The 23315-nt window shown below is 43.6% G+C and overlaps 1 protein-coding gene and 1 long non-coding RNA gene across 4 annotated transcripts in view; one reads left to right on the top strand and one right to left on the bottom strand.

Moving 5' to 3' along the window:
- RNF19A (ring finger protein 19A, RBR E3 ubiquitin protein ligase) overlaps positions 1-7609 on the bottom strand; it is a 61872-nt gene extending 54263 nt beyond the window's left edge. Inside the window, exons 1-2 of one of the 3 annotated variants that reach the window (XM_071554076.1) lie at positions 7359-7609; positions 3428-3574 (exon numbers count right to left, since the gene is read on the bottom strand). The gene's annotated coding sequence lies outside the window, so the exon portion shown is untranslated. Of the gene's footprint in view, positions 1-3427; positions 3575-4154; positions 4190-6365; positions 6486-7358 lie in introns of those variants that run through there. The other 2 variants (XM_071554075.1, XM_071554077.1) reach the window with 2 other exon arrangements.
- On the top strand, positions 6589-7679 carry LOC139671344 (uncharacterized). The gene is made up of 2 exons (XR_011697719.1): positions 6589-6707; positions 7214-7679. It is a non-coding gene; the product is annotated as an uncharacterized lncRNA (long non-coding RNA).
- The last annotated feature ends 15636 nt before the right edge of the window (positions 7680-23315 follow it).

Below are 23315 nucleotides of genomic sequence, written 5' to 3'. Positions count from 1 at the left end.
AGCCAGAAGTTTGATACCTCCATCTCTGACCCCGAGTAAAAGGGCTGCTGGTCTCCCAACAAGTATTTTTAGCAGTATCATATAAAGGAAAGCTTTGCTTCTTTTTCTGAGAAAGCAAAGGAAACCAAAAAGTAAGTACCAGATACAGCTTCACAGGTAAAAATGGAAATGAAAAGGTAATTGCTCTTCTCAATAAACTGAGAAAATGTCTTCAACTCAGGGAAAAAGAAGTAATTTTAAAGGCTTTATTATGTTTAGATTTGACTAAGAGTAGAACACAAAATCAGAGCACCTCCACCAGGACACACAGTGAAGAAGTCTTTAACTGAAGTTATTTTTCCAGTACACATTCTAAAAATAAAGCAACCTTGAACACACATCTCCTTACAGCCACAGTTCTTTGCATTGATCAACCTATTAGACTGCTTATTATAGAAACATGAAAGGTACACCCAGAGGAAGATACTTCACAATGGCTGACCAGAAGAAATTATTTCTTAACAGGATTCATCTTTGCCAGTAGGATGCTCTTACTACAGTCACTATTTATTCCCACCCAAATGTTTTTCCACTGGCAGATGTCGGAGGGACACCTGGAAGCTCCCGACATAAAGGATTCTGATATGAAGAAGAAAAGCCAAACAGTATGTTGCACCTGTCAGCATCTCCACTTAGTATATACAGTCCCTGTACAGATGTTCAGTTAACACTTACTAAAACATTTATTGTCAAGGTGCAATTAGATCTTGATACAAGAAAGAGCTGCAACAATGAACTTGGGCTTGGCATATGGCCTCAGTTTTCAGATCATAAAAAGCCAAACTACTTATCAACTATCTAATATAAACAGAATAAAAGCCTTTTATTTCCTAAAAAAAATGTATAGATGTTTCTTCCTGAGACTGAGTTCTGAATTATGATACAGCAGAAGATCTACCAAAACATCCCTCCCCTTGTCCAGTCTCACAGAAACTCATTAAGTTCTGAGCATCAAGTAGTTTCAGCAAAGGAAATGGATGAATGACGCATTTGGGCACAGCAACACCAAGAGTCTCTTCCTCTGGAATGCGACCGTTACGGTGTTAAGAAAGACACTTATTTGTCTAAGAGCAGTTAACATATAAAAAATACTTAAAAATAAAAATAAGGCACAGCAACAGTAGTGCTGTGATGCCACCATATCCAACACTAGCCAGGCAGCCCTCTGAGAGCTCCATGCCTCAACTAAAACCTTCAGTCCCACCAGAACCTCCACTGCTCAGCAGATCCCCCAAATTGTAAGATCCTTCTGCACCGCCTAAAAACCATTTCTTGAACACCTGCCTGAGGTAAATTTGTTTCACCAGAAGTCATACACAGTGCACTAAACAGTACAGCTGGAACTGTATGACAGATTAAGCATTTCAAGATAAAAATAGAACTTGATTACTTGACATGGCTTATAATATGGTTTTATGCAAAGAATTTGATCACTAGCCAAGAAACGTAAGAGTGGTATTTTTATTTATTAAGGATATGCAGCATCACACAATGAGAACAAAGCAATATGATTCTTACTGCACACAATTTCCCCAGTTAGTCCTCTTGCTGAAGCAGTTCTTCATTCACTAAGTGGAGCAACTGAAGGGGACAGCCAGGGGCTCCAATTTAGAGTAAGAGCTCTAATCTGCCTTAGGGGATCAGCTAAAGGACCTATGGAAAACTGTTTGTTTAACAGTAATTTGTCTCAACTATAAATGGAAGCAGAATAGAACTGACATAGTCCCACAATGACAGTTTGTGCTGAACAATAACAGGATACTTGCATTACGTGCTCTACTTAGGAAGCAAAAACAAGTGACCATACCAAACTGAATGGGTACAAACATTTATTTCTGCAAGATGCCCCTCAAATGTCTTGCTGAAGACATTATTAGAGGATATTCTGGCCTCTAAAGACAGGAAGTTTTAATGCCCAAGGAAACACTGGTACACAGGAAACTTCAGGCTCATTTCATTAGGTCATTTTGCCAAGCTGCTTTAGGTTAAAGAAACTCTTATATCAGCTTTCCAGTCTGGTGCAGCATGTCCAGATGCAAAGTGAACCTTTGGAAAAAACATCTACAGCTCTTCTCATCTTGTAAATGGAATTACAGTGTTTGGCTGCCTGTCCAACAGGATGCTGACAGCTGCCCAGCAGGTGACTGACTTCAATCCACAATTTAAGAGTGGAAAAGCCTACAGTAACCCTTCCATTACAAAAAAAAAAGTAACCTAAAATAAAAGTACTCCTACTTTTTGGATTCCATGAATAAATCCCAAGATAGGGTTAATTCTAAGGAGTATGCCACAACTCCAGTGAAGGTAAAGTGAAACAGTCAAAGCCTCCTCACTTGCCCTGATGATGAAAGACCTAAGGGTGGTACCAAAAATGACATCTCACAACTCAGCTATGCGGCTTTTCTTCCTTCTAAGAATTCTACTTTGAAGAACTCAAAGACTGCTCTAAAGCTGGCATAAGACATGCTTACAACAGGAAGGTAATTTCTAGTTGAGCCCTCTAATATTCTATGATCACACAACACTAACACATACAGCTCTTTTTAGATACCAATTGCTTTGTTTTGGATACTTGAGTCTTGCACTAAGAGAAAAAAAAATAGGAAAACCAAGCAACTCATGCCAGAAAAGGGCCAGCAATCAAAACCAAGGTAAACCACAATTATGCAGTGCCTGAGAATTGCCAGAAGTGTATGTGAAACAACTAAGATCACTGAAGAAGAGACTAAGCCACCTCATGACTCAAAATGAGTGAAGTCTCTTCCACAAAGTCTTTCTTCATCAACTAAAAAATAAACTCCTAACAAAATCTGGGATAATGAGGTGAACCTTACAGAAATTTGGAAGAAATCTGTCAATCTGAAAGTATCAGCAATAAACCAAATACCTGTTCATTATCACAAAGCACTAAGAAATAAAATGAATTAAAAGAGTGCCTGAAGAAATCTTCTGAAGTAATCCTTCAAGAGAATATTTAAGAGGGAAGACTGTAATTCTACTTTGAATTCTACTCTTAAGTTTAAACTCACAGTTTATTTGGACTTTTCTTTCTGAGTTAAAGCAGAACACACAATATCTGAAATGTAATCTCTGTACAACACAAAAAGGTGAACCTTTCTCCTTAAAGATTATTTCATTGAGGATTTAAAAGACAAACTTCTTGAAATGAACTAAAATTATACTAAGCCAGGGATAAAACTTTTACTTCAGAGACTTAGGAATAAAAGCAAGTCTCCTCTTGTGAAAAATAGGAACATTAAAAAAAACCCAAATTCTTCTAAGACATACTGATAATGCCTCTTCCACATTCTTCCCACAGGGGAAAAAAAATTGTACACTGCAACGCTAACACAAATTCAGTTGTCTAAGACTCGATATAACTTTTTACCTTCTCGGAAGAAGTCTCCTTCCAGGTCCATTTCACATGCTTTTAGCAGTAAGATCCAACATCATTCCCCATATCTTCAAGCCGTGTTAGTTACACGGATTCATTCAGCAACGCATCTTCCACACAGAAGGCACAATGGAAACAGAGCTAAGATAAACACAAGAGAAAACCCTGAAATCAATTTCTTTATGGACAAGCCAGTGTTAGAATTAATACTTTTATTAATCCTCCAAAGAGCTCTTGCTGACTCTAAGAAAGAATCAGACTGACTCGCAACTCAGCTGCAAACCAGAATTCACACTAAGAGCACAGCCTAAAACACGTATCCAACAACTCGTTCTAGTCAGGTATTAAAATTTATTCTATCAGGCCAGTATGTGGCCTTTACTCACAATTCAGAAAACAAATCACAAAGCTAAGGTAGATGTGTGACCATGGGCCAGAGTAAACTGACACCATAATCGAGACCACAAGCTTGGCTAAAGGCCATCAAAGGACAGTTCAGTTGCACTTCAGAGTTCAAAGATCTTTTTAGCACTTCCAAACCAGCATTCAGTAGTCCTGTGAAAAGGCTCAGGCATCCCACTTTGTCACCCTGGAAGGAAGGAGGGTGGTGTGTGTGTGTTGGGTCTTTGTAAGGAATACTTTAATAAGACAAAGGATCAGAGAGGCCCAAGCAAACAGGAAAAACCCCCACATACTGGAGTAGTTAGGAACAATCACCTACCCAGTGAACTAATTCAGTCAGGAGTTTTTCTCATGGAGAACAGTAGATAAATGGTGTTCATTAAGAATGGGTGGGTTGTGTTCTTTCATAAGTTTATAACACTCCCATAAAACAAGTTTTCCTAATGCATATATTAATGCTAACTGGGAATCCCATAGCTAAGGGAGTTTTAATGATTCATTTACTAATGGAGAGACCAGGATTTGCACATACTGCGAAGGTAAACAAACACATCTGTCAAGCATCTTCATTCCTCCTGAGCCTCAGCTAGCGTAATTAATCAGAATCTGATGATTGCTCTGCATAAGGAATGTGTCATTTGTCTGACAGATTTAAGGGGAAGCAGAGAGAAGAAATCCACACTTACACATTTCAACTCCTTCTTTTAGAAATGATGACCTGAGTTCCACAAACTTTAAAAGAGCTGACAATAAACGTAATAGCTAGAATTCAGCATTTTACAAATGCTGCATTGTACAAAATACAGTTGAACTCTGGCATACTTCAATAAATATGCACAAAGGTAAGCCTTTTACTGAACAAGTTTTTAAGACTAGCACTATTGTCATTATGCAAAAGTGAAACTTTCATTTTCTGGACCAAATAGGCCTACTTCACATGCAATTAAAAATAAAAAGGTGCTTTCTCAGCTTTCTGAAAGTTTTAAGTACAAGCATTTAAATGTTTACAGTCAAGTAATGGTCAGATTTTGGAAATTGTTAAGTAATGTTACACAGCCATCATGTCTGAGTGTGCAAGTGAATTCTGTTAGCTGGGCAATTCAGAACTTGTACTTCAGTTTGACCTGGATATTAAACTGAAAACTTTCTTTTCCAATTAATTTATTGAAAAAAATTCATCAGATACTGAAATATGGTTCTCTGGCTGGCAAAAGAAGCCGAGTTATAAAAAAAAAAACCTGAAGGGGAAAAAATTAATTTAAAAAATTAATTCTTGATTCATTTTGTCTACAGAATTAAAACTCTGGAAGACCCATTTCCCAAACTGCACCCTGCTTTTTAAAAATAATGCTGTCCTTGATGACAACTGAGATAAAGCATTAATCAGTACCAAGGCTAACTACAGTATTTTAACAGAAACAAGATTTCTTGTGCTCCTCACCAGGAAACACAGGCACGTATCCAATAAGCGACCACAAGGGCGTGAGGGCTTCAAATTTTGATTTCTCTGCTCAGCAATAACAGCATTCTATTACTGTCCCTTTGGCATAACCCTGTAACTACACTCCACTACTACCCCTCTGGCAAAGCTCCATTTCTTTCTGTCGAAACAGAGTATTGGGGCAGGAGAAAGGCAGAAGGACACCTTCCCTTTGCCAGCCATCACCTCTTCAGCTCGCTCACATTCACTCTGGCTTTCACACAGTTTCCTACCAATTCTTCCCTGTTTTCCCAAGGAGCGCCTGCAGTAGCTGCTGTGAATAGCACACTGCCAGGCGGAAACCTCCCAGCTTTGCAAAATGATCTGTGCAAGGAAAACACTCGGCAAGGTGCTGGCTATCACCCCTGCTTGTCCTCCGCCCCTTCACAGCCGAGATACGGTGTCCCCGGCCACTCCGAACTCCTTCACTCCCCGACCCGCGGGTCCGGGCTGGGCACAGAGGCCGGAGAGGTCACCCAGGAACTCCCTGGGGGAAGGCGCGAACCCGCGGGGTGCGCTGCGGGCCCGGCAGCTCCCGCACTGCCCGTGCCCCCGAGTTCAGCTACCGGAGCCCCCAGGCCCGATGCCGCTGCCGGGCGGGGGGAGCGCGGCGCGGCCGAGGGGCCCGCGGCCCACCCGGGCGGGCGGAGCGGCAGCTCCTTCCCCGCACACCCCGCCGGGCCCGAGCGGGACCCACCGCGGCTTCCCCAGCCCCGGGGCCGGCCGTGCCCCCTCCTCCGCTCGTTCCGCCCGGGGGGAGACAATGGGCACGATGACTTCACCCTCCAGCAATGTGCGAGCAGCGGGGGAAGCCGCGACTTCGCCCCGGCGCCCGGGACTCCCCCGGACCGCGGCTCCCGGGCCCTCTCCCACCCAGGCTGCGGCCCCCGCCCAGAGGCGGCTCCGGCTCGGAGACTCCGCTCCACCCCTCGCCCTCCGCCAAGCTCAGGGCGGCGGCCGCCGGCGGAGGAGGCCCGAGCGGGGGGACGGGGACGCGGCCAGCACCGGGCCCCTCGGAGCCCTCCCCCGCCACAGACCCACCCCCAGTACCTGCGAGTCGGCGGGAGGAAGCGCCGCCGCTCCGCCCGCGCCCCGCGCCGCGCAGGAAGCGCCTCCGAGCGTGTGTGTCTGTAGCTGTGGCTGTGAGTGTGTGAGCGGGGAGCGGAGGGGGCGGCGCCGCCGGGGCGGGGGCGGGGGCCGGGGCCGGGGCTGGGGCTGGGGCTGCCCGCGGCGGGAGGCGGTGCCCGGGCCCGCTCTTTCCGCGACGCGCTGAGCTCAACGCGCAGGGCGGTGCCGCCCCTCGCCCGCCCCCGGCGGGGCGGCCTCGGCGGGCGGGAGCGCTGCGGACCCAGCGCTGGGGCGGGGACGGTTCTGCTGTCCGCGCTGCCTGAGGTGAGCGCGGGGCGGGAGCGCTGCGGTCCCCATGCTGGGACCGGCCCTGCTGCCCGCGCTGCGGGGCGGGAGCGCTGACCCTGACCCGGGGGCGGAGGGCGGTGCAGACCCCGCGCTGAGGCCAGGGGTGGGTGCGCTGTCCTTGCCCCGGTGTTCCTGCCCCGGTGGTGGCGGGAACGCTGTCTCTGCCCCGGGGGCGGGGGCGCTGCGGACCCCGTGCTGGGGCCGAGGGTGGGTGCGCTGTCCCTGCCTCGGGAGCGGGGAGCGCTGCGGCGCTGCCGCCCCAGCAGCACCAGCACAGGTAGTGAGTGGTGTGTGCACGGACAGTTCCGTGGGCTTCGCGCCCGTGGAAAGGGAAGAACTCGAGGCGAAGAGTGAATTATTGGGGCGTTCCGATAGGGTCGTGCCGCTGAGCGCTGACTCACTCGCCAAAAAGGCTAAGCCCTGTTTCCGTGCTGTAAGAGTCAGACCTTTCTTCTTTTCGCTCTCCTTGCCGTTTGAAACAGAACTCGCCCCAGAATTTGCCCAGCAAGCCCCAGCTGTCGCTTCATGGCTGGTGCTGCCCCGCCGAGCCGCCCAGCCCCGTGCCCTCCCCGCGGCTGCCTCCGCTCGCCCGCCCGGGTTTGGGCTGCGTCTCCGTTCACTACCGACCTTCACGCCGTCTCCACGGGATTCCCTCTGTCTGCAATCTCAGCGTAGCTGCTGCCCTCTCCCACAGCCTGCTCGCTGCTCCTGACCTCCGCTTCTGGCCACACTCCGAATGTCCTCCGGCATGTTTTAAGAATTATCTGCATATATTAATATTACATTGGGTTTAAATCGGGTGCTGTCTTTTTTTCTTCTTCGTCTTCCTTTTTTTTTTCTAGTTAATCATTCATACTATCTCATGTATCTCGGAATTCTCTGGAACTGGAGTTAATCCTGTGTTTATGACTAGTGGTTCTTCTATTAAACTGGTATGAAACCTCAAAACTTAATCTGGAAAAAAGTTATTAATCACCCAACCTGCATTTAACATGTGGAAAGATAGTAAAGTGAAAAAAATGTACCATGCTTTCCCTGCGGGATTTGCAATGTACCATCTGTTAAAGGCTCACACCTATACTTGCCTTTATTTATGTGCATACTTCCATTTAAGTCAATAGGACTACTTCCAGTACATCAAATTAAAAGTAAATAAAAGTCATTCCATGGTGAGATACTTAATCTGAAATGACAGAATAGGCAATTACAACAAACAGGGAGGGGAAGTGGAAAATAAGGGTAACAACAATGAGATTATACTGGAATTTTGGCATGTTGTATACAAACCATGCTAGTTCCTTCTTTGCTTGTAAAAGCCAGTAGCTAGGTGAGTTGTTTGGGCTCAGATACTGCAAACATTTAAGGTGTGTAAGTGGTGCCATTGTATTCAGCTGAATAAGATATGCAGAAATGTATTACATACATACAACCACTTGCAGGGTGAAGTCTTGTCCATTTTGTGATGTATAGGATCTAATACAGAAAGGGAATTAGTTCATGAGATTAAGGGAGAAAAAGGAAAGCCAAGAGTGGAGGTACATGAAGGAAAGAAAATAAACAGAGGAACAAAAAGATTAGCATAAAGAATAGCATAGTAGGGTAATGAGCAAATTTTTGCTGGAGTAGGAACAGCAAATGATTTTCCCAACTCAGACACGCAGCTACCAATAAAGCAAAAACCAGCAACATGAAATGCAAAGCAGTGCAATAATGTATTACTTTCCAAATGTCCAGAGGGATTTAGCAAATCGGTACAAATGTTCTGAAATTTCTTGGCTAATGCTGGAGAACAGGAGGGGAAGGGAGTCCAGGTGTTTTAAAATTCTGCACTGGGAGACTGAGCAGCCACTGAGATGGTGGGATGGTTTTTCCTTGAGGCTGATGAGGGACAAAGCAAACCTCCAGCCAGCCACTCTCCTGAGAGCTTGGCAGAAGAGAGCCTGCAGCCAAGTAGGTATACTTCATCAGAAGTATTCAAAATAGTCAATTAACAAAATACAGAAAGCACAGGGAGGAAAGAGAATCTTTTCAGCACAAGCTGTACACCAAAACTGACACGGGTTTGTTTTGGTATGTAGGGAAAACACATTTGTTAGCTTGCTTGCTTGGTTATTGTTCTAGAACTTAATGACAAAGCAGTATTAAGGAAAAGTAGAGGCTGCTCAAACTCTGTAACAGAGGAAACACCTCCTGCACACTACTTTTGGTGAGGCATACAAGATTAGGAAAGCACACAAGCCTGTCTTTCCAAAATACTTTCTGGAGAACATATAGGATTTAAACTTTCTGAGTATTTAATTCAGCTGCTGGCAGAAAAGTACGAAGTATTATATCAGAATAAAACAATACTGTGCTCCAAGCAAAGTATCTGATATGTTCTCAGGAGGCATAAGCACACACAACATGCTATCACATGGGAAAGAGCAAAATCATATCAGCATGAAGAAAGGTGAGCAGACAGGCCTGAGAAAGGAGAGTGCTTTTTCTTTCAGTGGTAAGGAATGGAGAAAGGGTGTGACATGGACAAACTCATCTTAATTTTGTATATCCTTCTCATAATCTGTGTTTGTATGGACTGGTGGCCTCAGTGAAATTTCAATATTTACATATGAAACCCTGACATTACATATGAAACCCTGCTATCTCATACAGTACTATAAAATCCAGTGCCTTGGGCCAGAATTTAATGTGTTGATGGTCTTTTTTTTAAACTTGTGTTGGAGGAGTATCAAATAAGATGGGTAAATGATTCCATGTCTCTGATCCCACATCTGAGTCTCCCTTAGAAATCTTTATCTGAATATTCAACCTTCACCTGCAACATTAAATTGGCAAAGCCAAACTCTGTATTTGTATAGGTTATTTTATATTTCCTGCAGCCTCTGTCATCATCTGATCTCCAGGCCATCATTTTTTGGGGAAAAAATCTATCCTCATCCTTTCCCCTTTTGACATATACAGTTGTGTTCTTGTTCTTTCTTTCATCTTGTTCTGAAGAAAACCCTTTGTTGGAGGATTCACCACTCTCCTACGTTTTCCAGCTCAACTGTCTCACTGATTTATTTTTTTTCCTGGAGAGTTTATTTATAGCACTCCTGATTTTACTGATCTGTCTTACAGTGTTGCCCCACAGATGGCTGCATTTGCACAAAAAGCAAGCAGAAGATTGATGTGGCAGCAGGAAGAAGTGGCATAGGGAAGGAAGAGAACTGTCTAGATCAATTTTGCTGCTAGAAAAAATGTAGTATGGAAATTCATTCTGACTTGCAACTAAAGAAGAAAGGATAAAAGCCTTTAATGAATTAAAATATCGCCAATACCCATTGATAGCAAAATGTCTTTAGATCAGGCATCCAAAAACAGGCAACAGTAATAAATATCACTATGTAACTGATAAATATTATATATTAATATAGCTGAGACAAATTTCACAGGACAGGAATAAGTGTTGAATACCATCAGGTTTCTGTTTACCCACTGTGAAAGATCATTTGCCATGTGCTGATTGCCATCAATTGTATTGAGTGCAGTAGATTAAAAAAAAATTAGTACAGATGGACCATGATGACAGGGCTAGGATAATGGATTAGTGTCAAATAGAGCTATCTAATGTAGATGCAATCTCACTGATCCAAGTTACAAAGTGGCAATGTACCATAAACAATGTGCAATCTAAGAACTTTCCAAATTTTTTGGCATGTCATAAAACATTAAAGATGAAAGCTTCCATAGCCATTTCAAACATCTCAGATATCTTAGAGTTACATCATCTGATCTAATCAGTTTCTGTAGCAGCCAATAAAGAAAAAGCAGAAAATTTACAACATATATAACCATAGGCCTCAGAACATGTCTACTGCAGGAAAGAAAATCTGCTTGATGAAATGAGTTTATTTCCAGCCCCAATGTCAGAGAATAGAAATAGTTTGAGAAATCTGAGTGCCTGGATCCAAAAAGTTGCTCCTGAACACATATCAGATGTCACTTGACTTATAAGGCTCCAGAAGTCCACAAAGCACTGCTATATGAACTTTACTTGAATGCCTAAAACTCTACTCCTAAATGTAACATTTAAATTCTGAAGATGAGGACTTGCAGGCTGCAGAAGTGATACCTGTGTATTTTCTTGGAGTTAGCCCTTTTTAAAGATGGCTATCACTGTCAGTATCCTTAGGGAACTTCAATTTGTTAGAAAAATAAATGAAAATTGACTAAGAGTTATACTGTGAAAAGCAGCAAACTATCATTTCTGTTGCACAACACTGTTTCCATTTTAGTCTCCTGAGCTTTCTTCTGTTAGTCAGAACAGCCTGAAACTTCTGTTTTCCTGGGTTGAGCAGTTACGGGCTTATTCTCTGCCCAAAGGTGAAATTGTTTCTGGAGAGCTTGAGTAAGAATGTTTTTGCTAGTTTTAAGTATGAGAACAGTGGGGTAGGGGCAAACATTGCATAAAGGTAAAGGTGCTTAAGGGTTTTCTAAATAACTTTTTTATCATGATGAAGAGATGTGGAGAGATTAAAGTCATGGTAGAATTAACCATGCTTTGGAAAGACCTATACTTTTTCTAAAGCTGGTCTCAAATCAGTCAGAGGGTCTTTCATACCACATACACAGTCCATCTTCAGCAGAGCATTTAGGCTTGCCCTTCCCTGCTCTCTGCCTCTGAAGCACAGGTCCCGGCTGCCAGGGCCTGTCCCATCACCCAGCCCTAAGCCAGGCAGCTGAAGGACACCAGGACAGCCCAACCCTGGACAGCCGCAGCTGTTGGTATCAGGCACCTCCCTAGGGACAGGCTGAGGCCACAGCTGTGCCTGGCTGTGGGACCCATCACTGGAGCAGGGGCTGATGGCTCCAGGGGGCTGAAATGGCGTCCTGGGCTATGGGCAGGAACCTCTGAGTCCCAGCACAGCCTTATGGAGAGACTCTGTGTGGCTTTGCCATGGCTGTCTTCAACAGGAGCTCACTGAAGCAGAGCTCTGGAAGGAACGTTGCTGTGTGCAGTCACAGTGGTTGTGGAAAAGGACAGAGATGGAAAGGAGTGGTTGCCTTTAGCCCCTGCTTAGATGGCACGTGGTTTCTGATGCAATGGCTAAGGCTGTGAGAACCAACAACAAGCAGCAATAAGACAGAAGCTCTGTGCACAGAGAGCTTTCCAGAAGTGCATCAACCCTCATGGCCTCTCTGGGGCAGATGGGCAGATGGGCAGATTTGTAGGGGAGAGTCACTTGCACTCTGCATGGGGAGCTGCAAACACAGATTTGCCAGGTTGTCTGGCAATTCCTGCTTGCAATAAATATCCTGCAGCCCCAGCTGCTGCCGAGGGGAGAGGACATGAGCAGGGCATTCTGAGGCACCCTGGCCCTCCCCAGCATCAGCAGGTGAGTTCTGCAAGTGCAGCCTCTCTCCTCCACAAGCTGAGGCCAGTGCCAGGGTGGTGGTTTCACCACCAGCATTGTGACTGTGCCTGCCTTCCTGCCAATGTCTCTGGCAATTTTGCTATTTACTGTGATTACTCTTGGCATGGCCCTCATGAACTAGAAATTCTGGTCTTTGCTTCTTGCCCAGAAATCCTCTCTGTTGTTTCTCCTTCCTCAGGCTAGCCAGAAGCTGGCCGCCAAGAGATGGGAAACTCTTGCTTCCTCGCATGAAACTGACTCCAGACTCAAGCTAGTAATAGCAATTTCTCATGGTCAGGAGCATCCAACTCCAGTAATCTCTTGAAGAGTTCCTAACACTTCAAGCCCTTTCCAGGGCACAGAAAGGGCAGTGACTGGAGTGCCATGAGTTTACCCAGGAATGGTACATAGTTAAGTCTTTGTCAGAGAGCTCTAAATAGTTTTGATTCATGTAGGCAGCATACGAGAGTATGCCTAGGTGGGCCATGATACAACATGACTGGAAGATAACTGCTGGTCTCAAATGTCCCTTCCATGTGCAAGAGAAGTATCTGAGGCAGCCAAAGGTTTTGAGTCTAGCCATCATAGGCTAGAGAAAAGACCTGTCGATAAAGACCACTGAGGTAATGCCGCAAACCTTTGCTAGAGTTTAGATTCTGTCTACCAAGCTCCTTCATCCTGCAGTATGAGCTGGTGCTCACAGAAATGCACTTTATGTAAGTCTGACTCCTAGTTCATGACACCTCTTGCAGCTACTTTAGGCAGTTAGCTTTGAAGAACTGCTCCCAGTAAGGCTCCCAGAATACAATCTACCAGGGGTTGAGCCAAGCCCCTGAATCCATGCACGAGATTGAAGTGCTGGCCCTGAGGATACAGGTATCTTCAGGAGCCATGCTCCAGTGAGGACCTCAAGGTCATCTCAACAGCAGAGGGCTGTCTCCAGCAGTACTGTCATCAGGTGCAAATGCAGCCCTGATGGGAATCTTTTCTCCTATTTGTGTGAGAAAGGAAGCTGAACTGGCAGATGAAGTACTAAAACAAGACTCCCAGGAAAGTGGTGGAGTCACCAATGTGGAACATTGTTTTAGTGGTGGACTTGACAATTGTAGGTTAAGAGTTGGACTCAGTGATCTTAGAGGTCCTTCCCAACATAAATGATTCTATGATTCTGGAATTCTATGATCTATAAAGTGTTTGGCATGAGACTTCAAGGGCAGCCCCTGCAAGCTCCAGGCCTGGAGAAAGAAAAAGGGAGCACTTCCCATGAGCTTCTTCCTTGTAGGTCCATAGCAGTCAGCCTGCACACTTAGTGGGTTGTGAAGAGTGAGAAGGCCATAGGAGCTTTGTGGGAGTGCTTTCTTTTAGTTTGCTTGAAAATTGGCATGCTTCATGTGTGAAGGGGCATTTTGAGTGGCTTTTTTCAACCTATTAATATTTGTTTTGGAATCTGAAGTACTCGTCTCTACTTTCTAGCTCCCCTCTGTATTCTTGAAGACTTTGACAGCTCAATTTCTTGTCTGCATAGGGATGAACCAGCCACCTTTACTCAGGAAAGGAACTCATGTGTTCTGGACCTATGAAGGACAAGAATTGAATCCCACTGGGCTCATTGGAAAGGTCTAGGTTTTTGATATCCATTAGGCATTTAACTACATAATTGGTACAACATTCCTGGGCATACCTCAGATTGGCTACACACCATGGGACATGGGAGAGAATCAGCTCTCTGCTGATTATTGATAATGGACAGTGGGTCTTTATCCATAACAGCTTCCAACCTTCTGGGTTGCCAACAACCTTCTGGATTATCTATGGGATAATCCTCTGAGCCACATCTTACAGTGTCTTGTCCGGTTCAGTCTTTTTGTCATGCTTAAAAACATAGGACTAGAAAACATATTAAGCAGTTTGTACCTAGGGGACTTTCCATGCATTTGCATTGATGGCAAAATGAGGAAAATGCTGTAATGTTTTCTTCTCCCTACTGACCAACAAGGTGTCCAGGAGCTGGTCTTCTATCTGGCTTCAACTCTGCCATGCTACAAGTGGAGTGCTGCAGCTCTCAGGTGGTGTGCTGACTGTGCCTGTCCTTTTCAAAAGAAAACAGAATTGGTTAAAAATATATTTGATATATGTTTGAGGCCACAGTGCATTTTTAGGACCAGCTGTTTCGAGTTAGCCTTTTACTCTTTTTTCATGCTAGAATTTGCCTACTGTACCAAAGTAATCCAGTCAGGAATCAGAGGGTTTGGCTTCTCTGAGGACTGCGTGTGCCTCAAATTCTGCAGAAGATACTGTGTGTGTTGGTGTTGCTTCCTTTTATTTTTCCCCTTGGCTTGTCTTCAGAGGGTTTCTTTCCATTGATTCCTTTCTATTTTTGCATTAGATCAGCCAAACACATGACACCTAAGACTTCACTCACTGTGCCCCCTGCTCCACCCCCTGCACTCAGTTCTGTCCAAGATATATGGACAGAGATTTCCTCTCACTCAACGGTAATGAGTCACAAAGTCTGGATGATTAGAAGGAAGGGTTAAGGTTTCACCTGCCTTTTGGGAGATCATGTTCTCCTTCAGATACCATTCCTAATCCCACACCCACTGCAAATGCATTCTACCACAAGACAGCAGAAGTGAGTTCTCTCTGGAGACCGCAGAGTTATTCATTGCTTTCTGGAGAGTTTTTCTGCGCATTTATCCCTGAAGGGTTGGAACTGACACTTGACACCGAAACTTGTTTAATTTTTTTTTTGTTTCAAGTTTTGATAAAGTTTAACTGCTGAGATAGTCCACGTTTCTGTTTGAAGCAACCAAAGGGAGGCCACACTGCTCAGTGAGCAGACTCTTGGATGTTGCTGTGGGGTTTATCTGTAATGCAGGCTATACATTTGGGCTCGCTCTACATGGGTTCAAGGCAGTTAAATGCCTCCCTGACATCCGATCCCGCCAGATCTCGGAAGCTAAGCAGGGTCAACCCCGGATTAGTACTTGGATGGGAGACCTCCTGGGAAATGCCGGGTGCTGTAGGTTCTAGTCCTGAGGACTTCACTGGCACTGTCCAAGCTCACTCAGCCGTGGCAGATGGACCTCAGGACTTAAACGGTGGGGCCAGTTCTGCGCACACTGAGCCTCACCTAAAACTCCACTGCGCAGCCACTGCGCAGGCTGGAAGGGCACACCCACGTGGGGACAGCCCTTCCCAAATCTTCGTTCGCGAAGATGAGCCACACACATGGGTTCAGCTGGCTGTGAAGGCACAGAACCCAGTGAGATGACCAGCTCACCAGCCTTCGAGGCTGTGAAGTGCTCTGTGCTGTTGCAGCATTAGTGCTGACACTGAGTTGGTTGAGATATGGAGACCATACTCTTACCACTGCTCCTTGATTTTTTGGTCCTTCGCTTCCCTAGGGAATGCTGAGATTCTGAGATTTGGTACAAAATTATTCCCCACAACAATAACTGGCAACACATATCTCTGCTTTTGTGGAGGTCTTTCTGCAATGCCAGAAAGGATGTGTTTCAAGTTTTAGGTCATCCCAGCTCACCAGCTACCTGTCAGGTCTGAGCCATGCAATATAGACTCTGATGTTATTGGTGACTGGAATTCATTGTTACATGCAGATTCTTGGCTGCTATATAGAAAAGGCTGGATGAGTTTATTATCAGTAAGAAATTCACGTAACAACAGAGCTGTAGAATAAAGTAAGCAAATGATGCAATGTCCCAATCCCTGAACAGGGAAGAATTTGCACCTCCACATGTGTATTCAGTCTTCAGAGTACAGCAGTTCCTCTGAAGCCTCTGATATTGCCTGTTACTAGAGACAGGGCTCAGTGGAGTAATTACCTTAGTCATGACGACAGCTATTCCAATGCCATCAGTGGAAATCCTTTTCATAGTGCTGAATTACAGCTTGACAGCAGCGATCTCATGACACACTCCTTCTGATTCCCCACCTGTCTTGTGATAACTGTATTGCTTAGTTACATGAAAACAATATCACTGCCTAAGAGGCAGACAAAATGACACTAAAATTATTTTTTATGAAATCTTTGGATTGTTTGCCATCTCCTATTGCTTTCTGTGGTTTTGTTTGTCTGTTTGTTCCTTTTTAAAGGATTCTACATTTATTGGGACAATCTTTCATTGCTTGCAACTCTCCATTGCTCTGGTGGGATTGCTTTCCCATTTACAATTTCTTTCTATGTGCTACTAGAAATTAGAAACTAGGTTGCATCTGAAACCAGTGAAACACCTCCCCACTCCAAAAGAGAGTTTAATGTAGTTATCAACATTTTGGAGGGATGCTTGCTCATTTTAGTTTTGTTGAGAAAAAAGGAAAAGGTCTCCAGCTCACAAATTGGGTTTGTATCATCTGATATAGGAATGTGTGAAAACCAGTTTTTAATTTTTTTATTTACCATGGTAAGCGAAAACACTTGGAGCCTGAGCACCTGCAATTGAGACATGAAGGATGTACCCTACTGTTCTGAAGACTGGAGATACTTAAACAATTTATATTGTGACTCTGAAGATGTAGGTAAGCATAAATGTTTTATCATATATCCAAGGCAGGCCACTTCCCATGACGTACTGTAGCCTCATGTAAACTAGTCTAAGAAGAAGACATAAGGATCGCCTTCTGGGTGCATATGTCTTCCTTTCAGTGTAGAGAAAGCACAGATTATGATCTTAGATTAATTGGTACCATCTGAACAGTTTAAGTTAGGTAAGATAAATTCTTCCCCCAAGTCAGCCAAATGTCAGAAAATATGTCAAATGCTCCTTTCTTCCTCCACAGCATTACTAAAAATCTAGGTAGTGACTCTTGCATTTGGTATAATAAATACTCATACTTGAAAGCAAAGTGCTAAATTTAGTCAGTGATATCTTACATAGCTTAATTTGAAAATAAACTCTTATTCCATTTCTCAGACCCTTAAACAAGTTTTTCCACAGCTGGAGGATTCTGTCAGCCAGGGAACTGGAGGGAAGCAGTGAGGGTTCTTTGCAAGGATTTGTTTGGGTTTTTTTTGGCTGTGCAAATATGTGAACTAGCCAGCTGGAAGCTTTTATTCCTCTTTATTCCACATGAAACCTTGACTTAGTGCCTCTGCAGTACCAGGGGAATGTAAGAGTCAAGCCAAGGGACTTGTACAGCCAGGTCACTCAGTGACTGAGAATGCCCCATGTGGGCTTGAAGTTGTCAGGGTTAGAATAAGGAGAATGAGAAAGTGCAAAATCACAGATCTTTGCACCATCCTGAACTGTCATTTTTTCCCTTTTCATAGAATCACCCTCAATACTGATAGGTTAGGAAGAGCTCAGAAAGCTGAATGTTAACACCCCCTCCATGCTGTGCCCATGGTGGCCTGCTTTCTTTTTGTCTTACTGCTAAGCAAAATACAGGATGCATAAATAAAAACACTGAACATAGACTTCAAGAGATTATTTTAGCCCAGTATGAAGACATGATGCCAGTAAACCTGTAATTTGAATATATATTTTTGTTGCAAGATCTAGTGTTCTGTGTTACACAGAGACACACACATGTAACAAGGGCAGTGAGGCTGTCAGTTGTGGCCATCTCAGCAGTATTGCAGAATTCTGAAGAAGGTGACAAAACACTGCATTCAGTTGAGAAATCAATTTAAGCAGAATGCTTACAGAAAATAGATTGTTATCTACAGAAAAAGGGAAGTTAAGGGCAAGTGGAACTTCACTACAATATGCCCTGTGTTGGAGAAAAGAGAGAAGTTCTAAGCCACAAATGGAGTTGAGCTTAATCAAGCTGAGCAATTAAACTTGTTTAGAATAATCCATTATATCTAAATATTAAGTTTTTTGAAACTAATGGATACCAGCAGAATATAAGGTACTTACATACCAATGTCAAAAAAATAGTCAAAATAATTAATGTATAGAATTAAATAGCAGGGCAACAAGAAAACCATACATAATGTTTTTAAAGGAGTTTGGCAAATCTTGGGGCATCCAAACTGACTAGTGCTTCTGTTGCTAAAAGAAAAACCTAGATGTAACTTCTGGGCATTTTCCATTTAGAAGTCCCTTCATCCCTACTGACATATTTCAATGTTTCAATGGGCAACCTTTTTGATCAATAAATAAAACTGATTATTCGGTATATATATAATCCTAGTGTCATTCTCTAGAGCTGAAAGTTTCAAAATAGCGTTATGGAATAAAACTCTTTCCTTCCTTTCTTTCATACAGACAGATAGGCTTGGAGGAGAGTGTTGATGACATTTGCTTTCCTTTGGGAAATATGTGGAACTTTTTCAGCTGGCCAGAGTTGCACCCCCAATTCTCTGCAGCTTGCTCACTTCCTCAACTCTTAGGTCCCTTCCAATTTCATGAGATTATTTTCCTTTAGTGTTTCACAGGTTTTTCCTATCCCGTCTTGTTTTTCAGTAGAGTAATCATGCTTACTAATACCTTATCCAAAAAGCCAGGAGTCCAGTACAGCTTTGGAAACATTGCATGCTGTGGCCTTTCATTTGCCTCTTGTTTGCACCTGCCTTTAGACTATTAATAGAAAAATTCAGAAAAACCCTAACATAATGCATATAATACTCTGCTAAATATTTTTCCTGGCACAACTAAAGATGATGTCCCAGTGTCAGTGCACAGAGCAAGAGTGAGACCAGTTCTTTTCAATCTGTCTAGAAATTTCCAGCTATGACCTATGGAGAGCTGCCTGGTGGTCACCACAGATATATCTGATCACATGTTGCTGGGTCCTCATCTTTAGCAGCTGCAAGTTTCTAGTAAAAGCAGAGGGAAAATGGTATTCCACAGAAGTAATGATACAGCTGCCCCAGGGGTATTATGTGAATGTGTACTGAAGAAAAGATGATCTCCACAACCCTGGAAGCAGGGGAGACAGAATGTGCAAGACAGTCTCTCTGTTGACATGTGATCTACCACATGGAAAAGCTGGACATCTGAGTGGTCTTTTAAATCCTAGTTTGATTAACCTCTTCATTCTATGGCCTCATAGCCATTCTGTGTCCATAGTCATTCTCTGCCCTCACCTTCCTCCCTACAGTTACAATACACTGTTATAAAGTACTTTTCTTCCAAATGTAGATCCCTGGAATGTAAATGTAAGATAAGATCCTTAGCTCCTAAGGCTAAGGATCTTATCCCATTACTCTGACAATGCAGGGTTTCTTAATAGTCCTACTCTTAATCTAATTACTCCTCCAGTCCAGTTTAAAATTTTCTCAGTCAATGCAGAATTTAAACAGAACTGCAGACTGAATGAATAAGCCTAACCAAGTAGGAATTTGCTCTGACTAAAGGTCAGATTTGGCCTCTGAAGAACTGTGTAGTAATGAGTATTTGGTTCCCTTTAAAATTGCAATTGTATGGAAATGTCACAAGGATACATGTATCTTTATTTAAAGAACTGGGGTTTTTTTCCCTCTGCATTGCTTAAAGCCACATGAGTGAGATATTTTACAGTACAGCTGTTAGAGATGACTGACATAATTTCCTTTGCAATGAAAGAGGGGCATGGAAAGTAAGAGATCAGATAAGAGAAAAATCAGTTGAAATTGTGCTTAGGCTTCTGTTTGGTTGGGTTTGTTCTTAGAAGACTTGGGTCAAATCCTGCCCTTGCACCCCTGCGACCACACTGCAGGCTAGAGAGGCTGTCCCCACACACAGCCCTCTGAGGGGCTGCCTGGGGCTCCTCTTCCTCACACCCCAATCACCTCTGAGCACTGAAAGCAGGGAGATCCCGTTTCATTCTACAGCCCCTTTCATGCCACTCAGTGTCCCACACAAAATTCAAGGTCCTATTTAATGAAATTCTCTGTATTTGTCTTCCTTTCTGGAACAAATACTGACCCTGCTATGTTCTTAATGCTACAAGAGATGTATTTTAGCTATAATAAACCAGAGAAAATAGGCTCAAGTACCTACTAGTGATGAGCAAATAGCTTTTATTCCAAAAGAAAACATGATGTGAAAAAGTATCCTTTGGACAGAGGATTGCAGAGACATATCAGTGGATGTTCACACTCAGCATGGAATTTACTGTACCCTGTTGATAATTACCATCTCCCAGTGTAATCCAGGGCTGCTGAGCTGATTCAGTGGCTTTCCCACCATGGAGGAATCCAGTGAGATTCAGTGTACCACTGAAGAGGCACCATGATTTTGATGTGCTGCCGGAGCAGAGCCATGGCCGGCCTCAGCCTCGTCTCAGCACTGCTCTTCCCTCTCAGCCCAGTACCATTCTCTCTCCAGAGCACAAGCCCAACTTCTTGCTAGTTCTGAGCGGCAGATGCTTATGATGCCAGCCCAAATCCTGCTAGCAGTGTGAGTGGGTCTGGGGAAACAGCCCTAGCTCCAGTGAAGAACATGTGGGACACCTCACCGCAGCCACAGCTTCTCCTTGTAACTGACTGCACAGAGGGGATCCTTCTGGAAAGCAGATGGAATAGCAAGGTGGATTGCCAGAGAGAGCTGCTGGGGTCAGATAGGAGAGGTGGCATATTATATTATATGCTAGGAAGAATGCAACTGAAACTGCTGTGGGGCAGCATGCTTCTGGCATACTGCTCTTTTCCTCTGAAATGTGATTGTGTGGGTGCATCAGGAGTCAGTGAACAGCTCTGCCCAAAGCGTGGCTGTTATTTCAGCCCACCACAGGCTCAGGGTAGACTCACCTAAACACTCAATATTCCCATTTTGTAATACTCTTGTAATTCCAGAACATGGTGACTGGAGATTTTACAGTTTTGAAAATGAAAGAGAACCATACAATAACTTGCAGACACATGTAATGCCTTATTACAGGAGGTTATAGACAATGTTCTGATTACAGTTAAGCTGTAATGAATGTACAAAAACTCACGCTGGCATTCAAAAAAGGGAGGAGGAAGAGAAAAGAAAACTTATTTACTTTTAAAGGCCTATTGGCAACTAATACAAGATCAAAATTTAAGTTTTGAAAAACAGTACATTTTACCAGGCAAAGTCTAATGAAGCTGATTTTTAAACAACTTAGCACAATTACATTGATTGCAAGAGCAATTTGGGCAATTACATGTGGAAATGACCATAATTAGCCAAAAATGAACAGGAACCTTGCAAATGTTCCCATATACAAGATTTTCTTCATCTTTCTGTGCTCAGTACAAACTTCATTCTTTCAGCCAATAAAAAGATGTGGTGCCATAAATGACACATCATAAATAATGTGTCATAATCTGGATACCCAAAAACTTTGGGGGCAGTTCTGAATTGTTACATGTGACCTTTGAGACTTTCTGGGAAAGATGAGTTTCTGTTATTACAGTAGCAGTGCCCAATGACACAGGGAGCTGCATATTGATATGCAAATGTGGAGGGGGAGGAATCGTGCATTTTGTATAGAAGTTCTGCCTGGCATCGTGTCAGAGAGTTAATTTCAGTATGGTCAGAAGAACAAAGAATAATTTTAGGAAGGATTTGATATTTTATTCATATTTAGATTAGGTCCAGAGAGATGATGAGAGTGTTAATTGGTCTCCCTGAGGAGACAGATGTTCTCACCAACGAGAAAAATCAACTGAAGCAATAGGGCCTTTTTCCTTCATTATTCTTTTTTTTTTATTATTCCCTTTAAACCTCCACTATGTGAAGCTAAAGAGAAGCTGAAGAAAGTCAGGCCAAATGGCAAAAAAATGAGCACATGAACAGCAGAGACCTTAGCTGATGAAGGGATTTGTGAACAGCAGGGACAATAGTCAAAGCAGGTCTTATCCTTCTGAATAGAAATGAGTTTGCCAGGACCTTTCATAATTGTGTATGACCTATTATTGTTGTTATCATTATAGATCTCTAGAGAAAGAGGAAAGTAGCTGATGGAAATTTATGGCAACTTTAGAGATCAAATGGTGAAATTCTGTAGAAACTTTTGCTGTTAAAAAGCCATGTTGAATGGTTGTAAGAATCTTTTCTGTTTAAACCAATTGCCCTGGTGAAAAGGACTTTCAAGCAGAATGCTCAAAATAACAGTCTAAAGTTACCATAAAACTCACCATATTGCCAAAAGAGTCGTGTTTTTGATAGAACTCGCCTCACTGTTGATTAACACAGTGAACTTTCTCTGTAAAACATCCAGCGTCCAGCTGGACAAGGTTTGTAAAACAATTACAACTAAATAGATTAGCTTTAAAGCTCAAACCAAGAGGTGGCAAAGCCATGGCGGTCTGTGCTTGTGCCCTGTTTTTCAGCTTTGACAGGCTATCTCTTAGACTGAGAGAAGTTTTCCAGTGTTCAGTGTTATTTCAGTTGGCTATAGTACTCTTGTTTCCTGGTGTTGTTCCATCTCTGTTAATGTTTTATATCTGTCTTTGGACTGTTTTTTCCACTGAGCTCTCCTGCTTCCTTAGCACTGCTGCTAATGTGGTGCAGGAGCCTAGTGACTGTTTTTGGGGACTGTTGACTTTGCCAGGACCTGATGCCCTGTTCTGTGCCATCATGTCTGATCTGTCCTAGTCCTGGTAGCCTGAGGAAGAATAACCATGACATAACCTGATGTGAAATACATCTTTTTGTTATTATACCAGAGGGCAAACCAACTCCATCTGAACAGGATGACTAGTAACACTACCTGCTTTTGTCATCTTGGGGTAAAGAAGTTATGGACAAGGGAAGGGGCCAGGCAGGGGAATTGCTGCCCTTCCTGCTCATGGTTGAATGGTTGCAGAATGGCATTGGTGGAAGCAGAGCATTTTGCAGGGGGCTGAGGAGGACATCTCTGATTAGCCTGCCCCAAGCAGTGGAGGGTAGTGGCCATCTGACCAAACAGGCCTCCACCGAGAGACAAGTCCTTGTTCAGCTGGGGCAGTGGGATGACTGCTTGTCTTTGGGGAGCTTTTCCTGCTCTTCGGCTCTCCTGCCCAGTAAATTCCTGTTTGGTCAAGTCCATCTGTTTGATTTTCCTTTGAAGATGTGACATGCTGGGCATTTGGCTGGGAAGAGGATGGCTTCCCCCAGAGGCTGGCTGGAGGCTTGAGCTGATGTTTCTTTGATCAGCCCAGAGAGTAAGCCTGGCAGATGGGTAACATGATGCTGGTCTCTGAGATGGAAACATTTCCAAAAGAGTTGCATGTAGTGTGAGACTGAGTTTGATGGCCTCACAAGCTCAAGCCAGTAACATATCCTTGTCC

Source organism: Pithys albifrons, chromosome 4 (genome assembly GCF_047495875.1).
Source record: "Pithys albifrons albifrons isolate INPA30051 chromosome 4, PitAlb_v1, whole genome shotgun sequence".
Taxonomy (NCBI): domain Eukaryota; kingdom Metazoa; phylum Chordata; class Aves; order Passeriformes; family Thamnophilidae; genus Pithys; species Pithys albifrons.
Note: the sequence above shows the minus strand (reverse complement) of the source record. Positions and strands in the feature narration are given on the sequence as shown.